A 16,761-nucleotide genomic window follows, 5' to 3' on the forward strand; every position below is an offset into this window, starting at 1 on the left:
ATTAATATTATATACTTAGCTTGTTTTCCTCTATAATGACATAATTAGCCCATTTAGCTCCAAAAAGACATAGTTAGCTAATTTAGCTCCAAGAAGAGGAGAAGAGGAGAATAAATAGGAAAAATGAAAAAAAAAAGAAGAAGAAGAAGAAGAAGAAGAAGAGAAGAAGGAGAAGGAGGAGGAGGACGAGAAGACCAAGGACCTTCTAGTCCTTCTCCTCCTCCTCCTCCTTCTCCTCCTTCTTCTTTATTTCTTCTTCTTCTTCTCCTCCTCCTCTTTCTTCTCCTCTTTCATATTATCCTTGCCTTAATTTCCCCAACAATGACATAATTAGCCAATTTAGCTCCAACAAGACATTATAAGCTCAAAATGTCATAAGAACCTTGGTTAGCTCATTAATATTATATACTTAGCTTGTTTTCCTCTATAATGACATAATTAGCCCATTTAGCTCCAAAAAGACATATTTAGCTAATTTAGCTCCAAGAAGAGGAGAAGAGGAGAAGAAATAGGAAAAATGAAAAGAAAGAAGAAGAAGAAGAAGAAGAAGAAGAAGAGAAGAGAAGAAGGAGAAGGAGAAGGAGGAGAAGGAGGAGAAGGCCAAGGTCCTTCTAGTCCTTCTCCTCCTCCTCCTTCTCCACCTTCTTATTTATTTCTTCTTCTTCTTCTCCTCCTCCTATTTATTCTCCTCTTTCATATTCTCCTTGCCTTAATTTCCCCAACAATGACATAATTAGCCCATTTAGCTCCAAAATGCCATAATAACCTCAAAATGGCATAAGAACCTTGGTTAGCTCATTAATATTATATAGTTAGCTTGTTTTCCTCTAAAATGGGATAATTAGCCCATTTAGCTCCAAAAAGACATAGTTAGATAATTTAGCTCCAAGAAGAGGAGAAGAAATAGGAAAAATGAAAAGAAAGAAGAAGAAGAAGAAGAGAAGAAGGGGAAGGAGGAGGAGGAGGAGGAGGAGAAGGCCAAGGACCTTCTAGTCCTTCTCCTCCTCCTCCTCCTTCTCCTCCTTCTTTTTTATTTTTTCTTCTTCTTCTCCTCTTCCTCTTTCTTCTCCTCTTTCATATTCTCCTTGCCTTAATTTCCCCTACAATGACATAATTAGCCAATTTTGCTCCAAAATGACATTATAAGCTCAAAATGGCATAAGAACCTTGGTTAGCTCATTAATATTATATACTTAGCTTGTTTTCCTCTATAATGACATAATTAGCCCATTTAGCTCCAAAAAGACATAGTTAGCTAATTTAGCTCCAAGAAGAGGAGAGGAGGAGAAGAAATACGAAAAATGAAAAGAAAGAAGAAGAAGAAGAAGAGAAGAAGGAGAAGGAGAAGGAGGAGGAGGAGGAGAAGGAGGAGAAGGCCAAGGACCTTCTAGTCCTTCTCCTCCTTCTCCTCCTCCTTCTCCTCCTTCTTCTTTATTTCTTCTTCTTCTCCTCCTCCTCCTCTTTCTTCTCCTCTTTCATATTCTCCTTGCCTTAATTTCCCCAACAATGACATAATTAGCCAATTTAGCTCCAAATAGACATTATAAGCTCAAAATGGCATAAGAACGTTGGTTAGATCATTAATATTATATACTTAGCTTGTTTTCCTCTATAATGACATAATTAGCCCATTTAGCTCCAAAAAGACATAGTTAGCTAATTTAGATCCAAGAAGAGGACAAGAGGAGAAATGAAAAGGAAGAACAAAAAGAAGAAGAGAAAGAGAACAGAAGGAGAAGGAGAAGAAGGAGGAGGATAAGAAGAAGGGAAGAAGGAGAAGGAGGAGAAGGAGCCCTCCTTATTCTCCTTCTTCTTCCCTCCTTCTCCTCTTATTCTTCAATTTAGTTTATTTTCCCCCAACAAAGACATACTTAGCCAATTATCATCCAAAATGACATAATTAGCTTAGTTAGGTAAAAACATCATAAGAACCTTGGTTAGCTCAATAAAATGACTAATTAAGCTCCTGAAAGACATAATAAGCTCAAAACGGCATAAGAACCTTGGTTAGCTCATTCATATTATATACTTAGCTTGTTTTCCTCTAGAATGACATAATTAGCCCATTTAGCTGCAAAAATACATAGTTAGCTAATTTAGCTCCAAGGAGAGGAGAAGAGGAGAAATGAAAAGAAGGAAGAAGAAAAAGAAGAAGAAGAAGAAGAGAAGAAGAGAAGGAGAAGGAGAAGGAGAAGAAGAAGGAGGAGGAGGATGTTGGGGAACGTCGCATGGGAAACAAAAAATTTCCTACGCGCACGAAGACCTATCATGGTGATGTCCATCTACGAGAGGGGATTTCCGATCTACGTACCCTTGTAGATCACACAGCAGAAGCGTTTAAGAAACGCGGTTGATGTAGTGGAACGTCCTCACGTCCCTCGATCCGCCCCGCGAACCGTCCCATGAACCGTCCCACGATCCGTCCCATGATCCGCTCCGATCTAGTGCCGAATAGACGGCACCTCCGCGTTCAGCACACATACAGCTCGACGATGATCTCAGCCTTCTTGATCCAGCAAGAGAGACGGAGAGGTAGATGAGTTCCCCGGCAGCGTGACGGCGCTCCGGAGGTTGGTGGTGATCTAATCTCAGCAGGGCTCCACCCGAGCTCCGCAGAAACGCGATCTAGAGGTAAAACCGTGGAGGTATGTGGTCGGGCTGCCATGGCAAAAGTTGGCTCAAATCAGCCCTAATACCTCAGTATATATAGGAGGGAGGGGGAGGGAAGAGGCAGCCTCAAACCCTCAAGGTTTGGCCGAAATTGGAGGTGGAGGAGCCCTACTCCAATCCTACTTGGAGTAGGATTCCACCTTCCCACTTGGAAACTCTTTCCACCTTGTGTTTTTTCCTTCTCAAACCTTATGGGCCTTAGTGGGAACTTATTCCAGCCCACTAGGGGCTGGTTTATCTCTTCCCATAGCCCATGAGACCCCTTGGGGCGTGACACCCCTCCCGATGGTCCCCGGCAGCCCTCCCGGCACTCCCAGTACACTACCGATGAGCCCGAAACTTTTCCGGTAATGCACGAAAACCTTCCGGTAACCAAATGAGGTCATCCTATATATCAATCTTCACCTCCGGACCATTCCGGAGCTCCTCGTGACGTCCTGGATCTCATCCGGGACTCGGAACAACATTCGCTAACCAACCATATAACTCAAATACGCATATAACAACGTCGAACCTTAAGTGTGCAGACCCTGCGGGTTCGAGAACTATGTAGACATGACCCGAGTGACTCCTCGGTCAATATCCAATAGCGGGACCTGGATGCCCATATTGGATCCTACATATTCTCCGAAGATCTTATCGGTTGAACCTCAGTGTCAAGGATTCATATAATCCCGTATGTCATTCCCTTTGTCCTTCGGTATGTTACTTGCCCGAGATTCGATCGTTAGTATCCGCATACCTATTTCAATCTCGTTTACCGGCAAGTCTCTTTACTCGTTCCGTAATACAAGATCCCGCAACTTGCACTAAGTTACATTGCTTGCAAGGCTTGTGTGTGATGTTGTATTACCGAGTGGGCCCCGAGATACCTCTTCGTCACACGGAGTGACAAATCCCAGTCTTGATCCATACTAACTCAACTAACACCTTCGGAGATACCTGTAGAGCATCTTTATAATCACCCAGTTACGTTGCGATGTTTGATACACACAAAGCATTCCTCCGGTGTCAGTGAGTTATATGATCTCATGGTCATAGGAACAAATACTTGACACGCAGAAAACAGTAGCAACAAAATGACACGATCAATATGCTACGTCTATTAGTTCGGGTCTAGTCCATCACATGATGCTGCTAATGATGTGATCCCGTTATCAAGTGACAACACTTGCCTATGGTCAGGAAACCTTGACCATCTTTGATCAACGAGCTAGTCAACTAGAGGCCTACTAGGGACAATGTTTTGTCTATGTATCCACACATGCACTGTGTTTCCAATCAATACAATTAGCATGGATAATAAACGATTATCATGAACAAAGAAATATAATAATAACTAATTTATTATTGCCTCTAGGGCATATTTCCAACAGAGGAGAAGAAGAGAAGAAGAAGGAGAAGGACCCCTCCTTCTTCTCCTTCTTCTTCTCTCCTCCTTCTTCTGCTCCTTCTTCTCCTTCTTCTTCTCTTCTTCTTTTTTCTTCTTCTCCTCCTCCTTCTCCTTCTCCTTCTCCTTCCCCTCCTCCTCCTCCTCCTCCTTCTTGTTTTTCTTCTCCTTGTTCTCTTCTTGCTTCTTCTCTTTCTTCTTCAATTTATCTTATTTGTCATATATATGTTGTTGTTCTTCTTTTCTGACTTTCTTATTCCCATCTTGCAGATTGCATGTACTACATGCATGGAAGCTGGCATTGATGGAATGCTTTAGTTCTAGTTTTCATTTGAGTTGATGAACAATGTGGAATTATATGTATATGTATATATGGATGAACAGTATATGTGGAACTATATGTGTATGTGTTGTGACCTATATATGTGCTATGAATATGGATGAAACTTTGTGCTATGAATATGTGTTGTGACCTATATATGTGCTATGAATTATATGTGCTATGTATATGTATATGTGTTGTGACCTATATATGTGCTATGTATATGTATATGTGCTGTGAAATAAATAAATAAACAAAACTGTGACAATATGGGCTCTTTGCCGTCTGCCAGCTGATGGCAAAGGCCTTTACCATCAGCTGACCGACGGCAAAGGTGCCACGTGGCGCCCAGCTGTGCAACCTGGGCAGCAGCAGCTGGCCATATAGTATCTTTGTCGTCTGCTTCCAGGGGTGCAGACGGCAAAGAAGAGGGCACAGAGGAGGGGGAGGAGGGGTAGGCAGACGGCAGAGAGTGGAGGGGGGGAGGAGGAGGAGGCAGACGGCAAAGAAGAGGGGTGAGGTAGACGGCAAAGAGTGGGGGGAGGAGGTGGAGGCAGACGACAAAGAAGAGGGGGGGAGGCAGACGACAAAGAAGAGGGGGAGGCAGACGGCAAAGCCTCCGTTAGCCCCTAACGGAGGCAACGCCTGCCGGCTGCTGTCTCGACATATTTATCGACTGCTCATATGAAAAGCTGACGGCAAAGCTCTTTGTCGTCCGCTTCGGTGAGGCAGACGACAAAGAAGCTACAATGCCGTTGTAGGCTGAGGCAGAAATTTTGCCGACAGTGGGATTCTTTGCCGTCTGTGATTTACTCTTTGCCGTGGGTGGTTTACTCTTTGCCGTCTGTGATGGCAGACGGCAAAAGAAGCTAATTCCTATAGTGTATCAAAGTTTTATACGAAAACTCATCTGTTACAAAAGGGATTTCATTTTTTAAAACTTATTTGAATTTCAGACTTTTGTGTGTTCAAAATGAACCATTCAAGGCCACATCATCAATTTTCAACACTTTCTGACTTTATTTGGTATTTTTCATGCATTTAGTGATTTTTTTAGCTAAATGACCCAGGAATTGAAAAATACTACAAATGAACTCTGAATAGGTCGAAAGTTGGCATGGTATCATCATTTCACCCACATAGCATGTGCTAAAAAGTTGAGAGGGTTGCAGCATAAACTGGATGCACTTCGTGTACAAATCGCACAATCTCTTTCGAAGTATCATAGTTTCTTACAAAAACTCATCTGTTACAAAAGGGCTTTCATTTTTTTGAACTTATTTGAACTCCAGACTTTTTGTGTTTTCAAAATGCACCATTCAAGGACACCTCATCAATTTGCAACAATTTCCAAGTTCATTTGGTATTTTTCATGCATTTACTGTTTTTTGAGCTAAATGACCCAGAAATTGAAAAGCACTACAAATGAACTCTGAATAGGTTGAAAGTTGGCATGGTATCATCATTTTACCCACATATCATGTGCTAAAAAGATGAGAGGGTTGCGTCAAAAAATGGATGCAGTTCGTGTACAAATCGAACAATCTCTTTCGAAGTATCAGAGTTTCATACGAAAACTCATCTGTTACAAAAGGGATTTCATTTTTTGAACTTATTTGAACTCTAGAATTTTTGTGTGTTCAAAATGAACCATTCAAGGCCACATCATCAATTTTTAGCACTTTTTGACTTCATTTGGTATTTTTGATGCATTTACTGATTTTTTGAGCTAAATGACACAGAAATTGAAAAGCACTACAAATGAACTCTGAATTGGTTGAAATTTTCCATGGTTGAAATTTTCCATGGTATCATCATTTCACCCACATAGCATGTGCTAAAAAGTTGAGAGGGTTGCGGCAAAAACTGGATGCACTTCGTGTACAAATCGTACAGTCTATTTCGAAGTATTAGGATTTCTTACGAAAACTCATCTGTTACAAAAAGGGATTTCATTTTTTGAACTTATTTGAACTCCAGAGTTTTTGTGTCTTCAAAATGAACCATTCAAGGCCACATCATCAATTTTCAACACTTTCTGACTTTATTTGGTATTTTTCAAGCATTTATTGATTTTTTTCTGATTTCATCACGGTTTCATTTTAACGCTTTTCAATTTCAAGGTCATTAGTTTGTACACGAAGTTAAGAGGGTTACAGAAAATGAAGCGTGCTATATATATGTGGTCGAAATGCATGATACCTTGAAAAGTAGCAAATGAAGTTACAAAGGGCTAAACCATTCAAATTTGGAAACTACAATGGCAAAAACAGAAACTAGACATATATAAATTGGTCCAAGCAGTACATAATAATACTCGTCCAAGCAGTACATAATAATAGGTAGCACATATATATATACAAGTGTTCACCGTTGTGAACACCACTCGTCTGAATCAGAATGTCCCAAGCTGGTGTGAGGTGACGCTGGCCATAGTTCATGATTCGTATCTTTCGGTACAACTCGTATGAAACGTATGCATCTTTTGTTGCATACTCAATGTTGATAGGGTCAAGTGGGGTCGTCTCCCACTGTTTTTGCTGATACTTTGGGAATTGGGTCTTCATATCAGTGTACTCCTCATCGATCAAGGCGACTGCCATATGAGCCATCGAAGTCCTCTCATGTTGAAACCTGAATTTGTCTTGGATATCAATGTGGCAGTCAGCTTGTATCTCAATACCAAAGTTGTGCCTCATCTTCAGCTTGTCGTTCCTTATGTCAACGCTAGCAAAACGTATGCCGCTGTGAAGGAAGTCCACGAGTTCTGGACAATGCTTGTCACTACTGCAACAGCAACAAATTAAAATGGAACAAATGTTACATACTCTTGCAACAAGGAAAAATGTTTCATTACAACTAAAGAGAAATTTATCTTTAGGATTCAAATAGAACATATTGCTATCCTATGCAATTTTCATATCCTATGGATTGATCAAGAAACCGTAAATTAACTATGACTATATATATATATATATATATATATATATATATATATATATATATATATATTCTCCCACGGTTTTGCAAATATGCAATAAGGAAAATTGTTTCACTATAACTAAAGAGAAATTGATCTTTATAGGATTCCAATGGAACATATTGCTATCCTATGCAATTTTCATATCCTATGAATTGATCAAGAAACTCTCAATTAACTATCCAATGGAACATATATAGCAACAACATATTGCTATCCAATGGAACCTAGAGAGATCACTATATGCAATTTTCATAACCTTGGATCAAAGAAAACCTCAAAACTTACCTCGCCCATTGGAAGACCAAGACATGGAGTTTGAAACATAGCTTGATGACAGCAACATCTTGTTGATTGGCTGTGTACTCCATATCAAGCCCCAAGAAATTATGATGCTCCTTCGCGGCGTCAAGCCATTCATGCAACTGGCCAAGAAAATGCGGCACCTCCCTGCTGTCCTTCGTGTACACGACATCGGGTTGGGTCATGCCATGCGCAAGCACCTCTCTGAAGTGAGTTCTTGGCATGGTGGAAGAAGAGAAGGGAAGAAGAGAGGATGAAGAGAGGAGAGAGAGATAGAGAGGAGAAGAACAGAGAATGGTGAGAGACTCTGATTCGGTTGTGATTTTCATAGCTGAAACGACGCGGGAAGTGAACCGTTTGGACCTTTAGTCCCGGGTTGAGCCACCAACCGGGACTAAAGGGTGATACGAACGGTTGCCACCACCACTTAGTCCCTGTTTGATCCACCAACCGGGACTAAAGGGGGATACAAACGGTTGCCGGCCTATTGCTCCCGGTTCGTGTATGGAACCGGGACCAAAGGGGTGACACGAACCGGGACCAATGGCCCACGATGCCCGGCAGGCGCCCTGGCCTCATGAACCGAGACCAATGACACCATAGGTCCCAGTTCGTGTGTGAACCGGAAATAATGGGATTTCAGGCCCTGGACCAAAGCCCTCTTTTCTACTAGTGGCGACCCCCCTACGGTGTGGGTCATGAGACTCATCCAGACATAATAAAACGGGGTAGTGATCTGATCGAGGGGAGATGAGGTGTTGCACCCTCACATATGGGAACACCTCCCTCCAATCATTAGTTGCACACGCCCGGTCTAGCCGAACTCGGGCACTGCCAATCCCTAGCTGCCCATTATCATATGTATACGGTACACCTAAGAACCCCAAGTCGACAATTTCACATAACAAAAGTGTGTCTCTGAATGCTTCCATCTGGTTCTCACCTCTACTAGTACGCGAGAAGTGCTCATGTTGCCAAAGAGCCTCATTGAAATCTCCACATACTACCCTGGGTAGAGCCGTGGTCCCCTTTAATCGAACCAGATGTTCCCACATGCGATGACGATGTTCAACACGTGGTTCTCCATAAACGAAAGTAGACCTCCATGCTTTTCAAGAACCTTGATCAGCAATACTCACATCAATAAATCTTTTACTGGAGTTCAGTACCGTCACCTGGAGAGACTCGTCCCATAAAAAAGCTAGCCCCCCTCCACGGCCTTCACAATCCACCTTCACAACCCACGTCACAGAAACCTTTCAGTCCTAATTTCTACTTCAATCTTTCGTTTTTTGCACTGGTCTGTCTTGTTTCAGGAAGAAACAACAACCTTGGGGAATGGGTTTTTACAAGAGCCCCAACTTCACGAACTATCCGACGGTTCCCCACCACTCGACAGTTCCAAAATAGGTGACTCATTGAATTTGGCGGCGCTCCTCCTGGGAGCCCATTGATACCTGTTCAGAGTTTGAGTTTTCACCATCCATCTTAGCTCGTTTGCTACCCGTAATATTGATGGGAAAGACCGAATCAGCAGCCACCTTCACATCTATAAGTAGTAGTACATCCCTAACCGGGGTAGTTGATCCAGCAGCAGGAGGTGCCACCAAAACACCATCCAAATTCAGACGCTTATGAGAAGATTTATCCAAGTCCATGTCCAAAGAGGGAGGATATTTTAGCGCACTAGAAGTTATGTCCTTGAGTTCTCCATCTGCCAAGCCTCCCCTTTACATACGACCGACTTGGGAACCAACGGATCATTGTTGATCTTCCTCTCACTCCGGTTAGGTTCCGAGTCTGAACGAGCACGCACCGGAGGATCTGCATACATGTAGTCGCCAAACTTAAGGTCCTTCTCTGCAAACCCCGTTGCCACACTCCTTGTGCTCGTGCCAATGATACCACAAGCGGTGCAAAACCTTGCCAACTTCTCAGACCTTACTGCATAGATCTTGCGAGTCTTTCCCTTTAGAATGCTAACAAACTTGGTGAGAGGTTTCCTGATGTCACGTTTCACTCAAACACGAACATAATCTTCTCTAGAGTTTCCTGTAATTCAAGCCTCAAGCCCCCCCCCCTCCCCCGCGCGCAGATCGAAGCAACTTCATAATCAAATCTTGCCTGTAATATCCGTCCAGCAGTTTATGTATCTGGAGCCAGATTGGCATGTGCACTATCGGCACCTCCTCGGCGTTTGAGAAACCATCATAGGACGACGAACAAATTTGGGCCAATTGGCCGAAAACGAACTGCCTCGGCACAATTCCACGCTGCCCTCATATCCTTGTAGAAAGCCGATTGGCTGAAGTTTTTTCTTGTATGAACCCTAGCTAGGGCTAGCCAATGAATCTCCTCCAACAGCTCCGGGGGCTTCTTCTTCAACCACAACATCCTCAAACTCCTCCTCATGAAGGTCCAGCTTGTCGAAGAAATCACCTAGGTCGTTATCTGCTCTTCCTTGGAGCCACGGTCCGTAGATGAGAATGCATCCGATGCCGCCACCATGGAGAACGAGGTGCGACGGCTGCAGAACGTAGCATGTACGAAATGACTCTATACATGCACCATGTTGGGTGCCAAAATATTCCAATGTGGGTGTACATGCACCATGTTGATAGCAAAAATAATCCGGATGAGCTGGTCCGAATGTTGCAAGTATTTTGCAAACAACGTTGAAGATGCCCGCAAGACATTAGACATCATTGTACTTCGAGCCTTTGCGAACAACGTTGAAGATGCCCGCAAGACATTAGACATCTCACTGTACTTCGAGCCTTCAATTTCAGCTCCTCGCAAGAAAAGAAAAAAAAGGCTTCAACTTGAGCAAGCGTTTGTTCGTATGGTTACACAAGCGATCGTCTGTGTGGAGTAGATCATTTCAGCTCTGAACGCAGCTTCGGTGCCGTGTGCCAGCCATCTGTTGGGTCGACATGCATGTCATGCACTCCAAGGCACTGAAGCTCAGTCCCGTTATTATGATATAGACTAGATGGATCACTTTGTGACCTAATGAGTTTAAATCAATTGTGAAGTAAAGAACACTGTTCTTAAGTACATGTACAAATAATGTGCTGTTAATGAATCGCTCATCGGCTCAGATTTGCTCCAAGGAATCCCCTTGAAACCGCTCATCGGCTCAGATTTGCTCCAACGAATCCCCTTGAAACTAAGATGTTCCACGACACAAACCAAGCTAGGGTCCTACTAGAAGACAGCATCACACATAAGTTCAATGGAAAGATGGGCACAATAAAAGCAGAAAACATAACACGGTTAACAGGCCAACATAGATACTGATCAACTTCAGGTCACATACCATACATAACATGGAGCTAAGATCACAGGGACGGGCAGATCCCTGGCACAAACTAAGCTGGTAAGTCCTAGAGAGCAAAAGGAGCCAACTAGCAGGAACTACTCCACTGTTCTTGACGGAAACACAACATAGGCTACTAGCTAGCTAGCCATCAACGAAACCAAACCGGCGTGCAGCGTCACCGACCGTGCTGGATCACCAGCCATCGGTGAGGTGCACCGTGACCGAGACGCTGTCGGAGGAGTCCCAGTAGGCGTTGGGCACGAACAGGAACCCTCTGGGCAGGAAATCCCTGAGCCGGCGGACGAAGGGTGCGGGTCCGGAGCTCCACAGCGCGAGCGCCCCCGGGTCCCTCCGCTTCTTCACCTCCATCTTGTACTTCACCTCGGCGTTCCCCGTGAGGCGAGGGCCCATGCAGACGAGCGACAGCGCGCGCACTTCCAGGACGTTGCCGCCGTTGAGCAGGAGGAACACGCTGGCCCCGTCGCGGTGCAGGAGCACGCGGAAGGGCATCGACTTCTCCAGCGTGACGGTGGAGCGCCGGTTGCAGCGCACGACCACCGCGGCCTCGCCGTCGGCGTCGTCGGACGCGTGGTGGTCCTGGATGTGGTTGTACAGCAGCAGGCCGTAGTAGGTGCAGTCCTCAAACGGGCAGTGGTACGGCGCGTACCGGCAGGCCTCCTCGTGGCGCCGCCTCTCGGTGTAGGTCACGGTCTGGTGGCAGCCGTAGGTGACGTAGGTGCAGGGCCTGGTCATGGCCGCCAGGATCTTCTCCAGCGGCCGGCACCGGATGTCGCCGATGTGCTCGGTGCAGCAGGAGCACCTGCGCTTCATGGTGAGGCAGCAGCTCCCGCAGGCAGGATCCCGTTCTTGCACTTCAATCGAGACGGGAAACATGCTAATTAGCTGAGTAGTAATCACAGCAGACCCTGATGTGCTGGAGCGAATAAACGGACACTAACCATGAAGATCTGATCCCCAAACGGCTTGTAGCAGATGTCGCATCTTAATGCCTCCGCCTCAATGGTGTAAGCCCCAGCGGATTCTTCTTCCTCCTCCTCCCGGGGCTCGTTTACCGGGCCCCCTTTCGCCGGAGCCGTCCTCGCTTTCTTGGCGCTCTGCTGCTCCATCTCTGCATGCATCAGACAAGAAATCGCTCATTTTATGTTCCTACCAGATGCGCAATAATGAATCTATCCACGGGGAGAAAAACAGTAGGCAGCGCGGAACTTATATACCAACGGCAAGAACGGGTCCAACTGAACTGAACTGAAGTGAAGTGATTAGGTACACGGGCAGAGTGGCTTGAGTGCAGAGACGAAGAACGCTGAAGGAGATGTGTAGGTAGGGTAGCTCGCTCACCTGCAAGTTGCTTAGTGTAAGAGTGTAGACTACACGGAGATAATGCATTAGTGGAAAACGGGCCTTTGGCCGGGACCCTTTAGTCCCGGCCTGCCTCTTGGCCGGGACTAAAGGCCCGGCCACGTCGCCCCAAATCGCAATGCCTCCCTCGAGGCTTTAGTCCCGGCCCGTAAGGAGCTTTTAGTCCCGGTTCGTGTCCCAAACGGGACTAAAGGGCTACGCGGTGGGCAGTGGTGGTGACAATCGTTCGTATCCCCCTTTAGTCCCGGTTGGTGGCTCAACCCGGGACTAAAGGCCTAACACGTGGCCTGCCATGGTGGTGGCAACCGTTGGTATACCTCTTTAGTCCCGGTTGGTGGCTCAACCCGGGACTAAAGGCCCAAACGGTTTGCATCCCGCGTCGTTTCGGGCGATGAAAAGCACGAACCGAAGCAGAGTCGCAATTTCTCTGTTTCTTCTTCTCTCTCGCTCTCGCTCTGTTCTTCTCCTCTCTTCTTCCCTTCTCTTCTTCCACCATGCCAACTCGCTTTGAAGAGGTGCTCGCACATGGCAAGACCAAGCTCGATGTCGTGTACACGAACGAGAGCAGGGAGATGCCGTATTTTCTTGAACAGTTGAAGGAACGATGGCTTGACGCCGCAATGGATCATGAGAAGTTCTTGGGGCTTGATCTGGAGTACACGGCCGATCAACGCGGTGTTGCCGTCATCCAACTATGCTTCGCACACCATGTCTTGATCTTTCAATGGGCGAGGTAAGTTTTGAGGCTTTCTTTGATCCAAGGTAATGACATTGTAAGTTTATTTGTTTCAATCATAGTTGGTTCCCTTCAAATAGTTGTAGTGAAACAATTTTGATTAGTTGAAGGGGAACACAATCTGATTGGCATAGTGTTCCATAATCTGAAAAATCGTATTAGAATCAACTAGTGTTTAATATGTTCCATTGGAATCATAGTTGGTTCGCTTCAAATAGTTGTAGTGAACCAATTTTGATTAGTTGAAGGGAACACAATCTGATTGGAATAGTGTTCCACAATCTGAAAAATCTGATTGGTTCAATATGTTCCATTGAAATCATAGTTGTAGTGATACAATTTTATGCGGTGTTCTTTGATCCAAGGTTATGAAAATTTCATATAGCTAGTGATCTCTCTAGGTTCCATTGGATAGCAATATGATATGTCATAGTCATGAAAATTGCATATAGCTAGTGATGTCTCTAGGTTCCATTGAATAGCTATAGTGATCTCTCTAGGTTCCATAGCATATGTTCTATTTGAATCCTAAAGATAATTTTCTCTTTAGTTGTAGTGAAACATGTTTCCTTATTGCAGCACTATGTAATATTTGTTCCATTTTAATTTGTTTCTGTTGCAGTAGTGACAAGCATTGTCCAGAACTCATGGACTTCCTTCGCAGCGGCATCACTTTTGCTACCGTTGACATAACGAACGACAAGCTGAAGATGAGGTACAACTTCGGTATTGAGATACCAACTGGTTGCCTCATTGATCTCCAAAAGGTATTCAGGCTTCGACATGTCAGGACTTCAATGGCTCATATGGCAGTTGCCTTGATCAACGAGGAATATGGTGATATGAACACCAATTTCCCAAAGTCTCAGCACAAACTTTGGTAGAAGGCCCCACTTGATCGTATCAACATTGAGTATGCAGCAAAAGATGCATACGTTTCATACGAGTTGTACCGCAAGATTCAAGTCGTCAACTATGGCCAGCGTCACCTCGAATAAGGTGGACATTCTGATTCGAGTCGTCAACTATGGCCAGTGTCACCTCGAATATATATATCTATGATAGCTATTATTATGTACTGTTTGGACTAGTATCATGTACTGCTTGGACCAATTTATATATGTCTAGTTTTTGTTTGTGCCATTATAGTTTCCAAATTTGAATGGTTTAGCCATTTCTAACTTCATTTGCTACTTTTGAATGGTTTAGCCCTTTCTAACTTCATGGTATCATTCATTTCGACCACATATATATACAAAAAGTCTTCAGTTCAAATAAGTTCAAAAAATGAAATCCCTTTTGTAACAGATCTGTTTTTGATTAAAACAGTCATTTAAAAATGAAAGACCATTAGTCCCACGTGGCGTGCAGCGGAACCACTTTTGTTGTGGGGTCGCTTTTTCTTCTTCTCCTTGTGCTAGATATTTGTTATGCATTAGGGAAAGAAGGAATAGCGACCATCATCGACGGTCAAAAAATCAGGTGAGGGAGTGTCCACCATACATGAGAGAAGAAGAATGCCGACTGTTGTTGTGGGGGTTGCTTCTCCTTCTTCTCTTTGTGCTAGATATTTGTTATGCACTAGGGGAAGAAGGAGTAGCGACCATCATCGACGGTCGAAAAATCAGGTGAGGGAGTGTCCACCATACATGAGAGAAGAAGAATGTCGACTGTTGCTGTGGGGGTTGTTTCTCCTTCTTCTCCTTGTGCTAGATATTGGTTATGCACTAGGGGAAGTAGGAGTAGCGACCATCATCGACGGTTGAAAAATCAGGTGAGCTAGTGTCCACCATATATGATTGGATGGTTAGAGGCACACTGTCATTCCAGCCCATCAGAGTTTAAATCATGATGCTTACATCATTTTTGTATTTATTTCAGGATTTTCTATGATATGCTTTCAGTGGAAGGAGATGTAGCCATCAACAACGAGGCGTCTAAGATGACTTCATAAATGTCAAGATCATATGCCGGCTTAGTCCCTCGAAGATGCTCAAAAAATAAAATATGCATGTGTATATTCATAGAAATAAGCATATGCATGTGTATATAAGTGTTTGCATATGTAGTGTGTTATAAAAATTGAGCATTCTTTTTTGCACGCGACCACATGTAGCAAGTTGAAGGCCTCGCCACGTGGCGCGGCACACATGTCTTACCAAGCGTTCATGTTAATTCCACGTGCATCCAGCTGCCGACCTAGCAGCTTCAAGTGCCAGTGCCACCGCGGAGCACGAGCAGAGCAGCACACGCGAAGGATGACAACGCACGGTGCATGCAAGTGCCATGAAGCTCACTTGGGTGCCAGCCAAGCAGCTGTCGCCCGTCCTTAACCGAAGCGGCGGGACAAGACGGAAGAGCCCCATCGACTCGACTTGACTGACATGACATGAGACGGAGAGCCCTTATCATTCTCAGCTACTCCGCTCTATAAAAATCTCAACTGGTGCTCCAACCACCATTATCTCCGTGCAGTCTACACTCTTACACTAATAAGCAACGTGCAGGTGAGCGAGCTACCCTACCTACTTTAAGAATTTTTAATAAACATAGTTTTTAATTGAAAATAAAAAAATAGATAATAGTTTGGATAGTCAAAATTATTAATTATGAAAATAGAAAATAGTTTTGCATTATTTATTTAATTTCAAACACTTTTCATTATCATAGTTTTGTCAAATTCTCAAATATGCATAAAGAATTTTTAATAAACATAGTTTTTAATTGAAAATAACAAAATAGATAATAGGTTGGATAGTCAAAATTATTAATTATGTAAATAGAAAATAGTTTTGCATTATTTATTCAATTTCAAACACTTTTCTTTATCATAGTTTTGTCAAATTCTCAAATATGCAAAAAGAATTTTTAATAAACATAGTTTTTAATTGAAAACAAAAAAAATAGATAATAGTTTGGATAGTCAAAATTATTAATTATGAAAATAGAAAAAAATTGAAACTATATGAGAATTTATAGAGAAAAATCAATCTAAATTCAAAGTGAACTCACTTTGAATTCAGGTTGAATTTTCTCCATAATTTAGAATATAGTTTCAATTTTCAGTGAGTTTAGGTCCGTAAGCCTGCTTTAGAGAGGAGCTCGATGGAGAAGCTGCGACGGGGCTTATAAACAAGTGTTAGTCCCCCTCGCTGGGCGAGGTGGGACTAAATTTATCGTGGAGCCGAGGAGGGGCTGTAGTCCCGGGTGGAGCCACGCCCCGGGAGTAAAGACACCCTTTAGTCCCGGTTGGAGCGCCACGCCGGGACTAAAGGCCCCTGCTTCCCGCCTTCTCGTCTGCCGAAAAAGGGCCTATAGTCCCGGGTCGTGGCTCCACCCGGGACTAACGGGTGTCTTTAGTCCCGGATCGAGCCCCGAACCGGGACTAAAGATCCACCTATATAAGCGGGAGTTAGAAAATTTTCAACCCAAATCGCATTTCCTTCTCTCCTTCTTCCTCGTTCTCCTGCCCGGTGCGGCACAGCGACGAACTCGACGACGCCGTCAGGCTGCCGGCCGTCCTGCTCGCCGCCGCATGTCGTCCTCCTCACCGTCGCCGTCGTCCTCCTCGCCGTCGCCGTCCTCCTCGCCGCGCGCCGCCCTCCTCCTCGCCGTGCACCGCCCTCCTCCTCGTCGCGCGCCGTCGACACCTCCGGCC

The 16,761-nt window shown here is 44.3% G+C and overlaps 1 pseudogene; it reads right to left on the reverse strand.

The window, feature by feature from the left end:
- Window positions 1-11,006: 11,006 nt before the first annotated feature.
- On the reverse strand, window positions 11,007-12,222 carry LOC123413354 (annotated as a pseudogene).
- Between the last annotated feature and the right edge of the window lie 4,539 nt (window positions 12,223-16,761).

Source organism: Hordeum vulgare, chromosome 7H, assembly GCF_904849725.1.
Source record: "Hordeum vulgare subsp. vulgare chromosome 7H, MorexV3_pseudomolecules_assembly, whole genome shotgun sequence".
NCBI classification, from domain to species: domain Eukaryota; kingdom Viridiplantae; phylum Streptophyta; class Magnoliopsida; order Poales; family Poaceae; genus Hordeum; species Hordeum vulgare.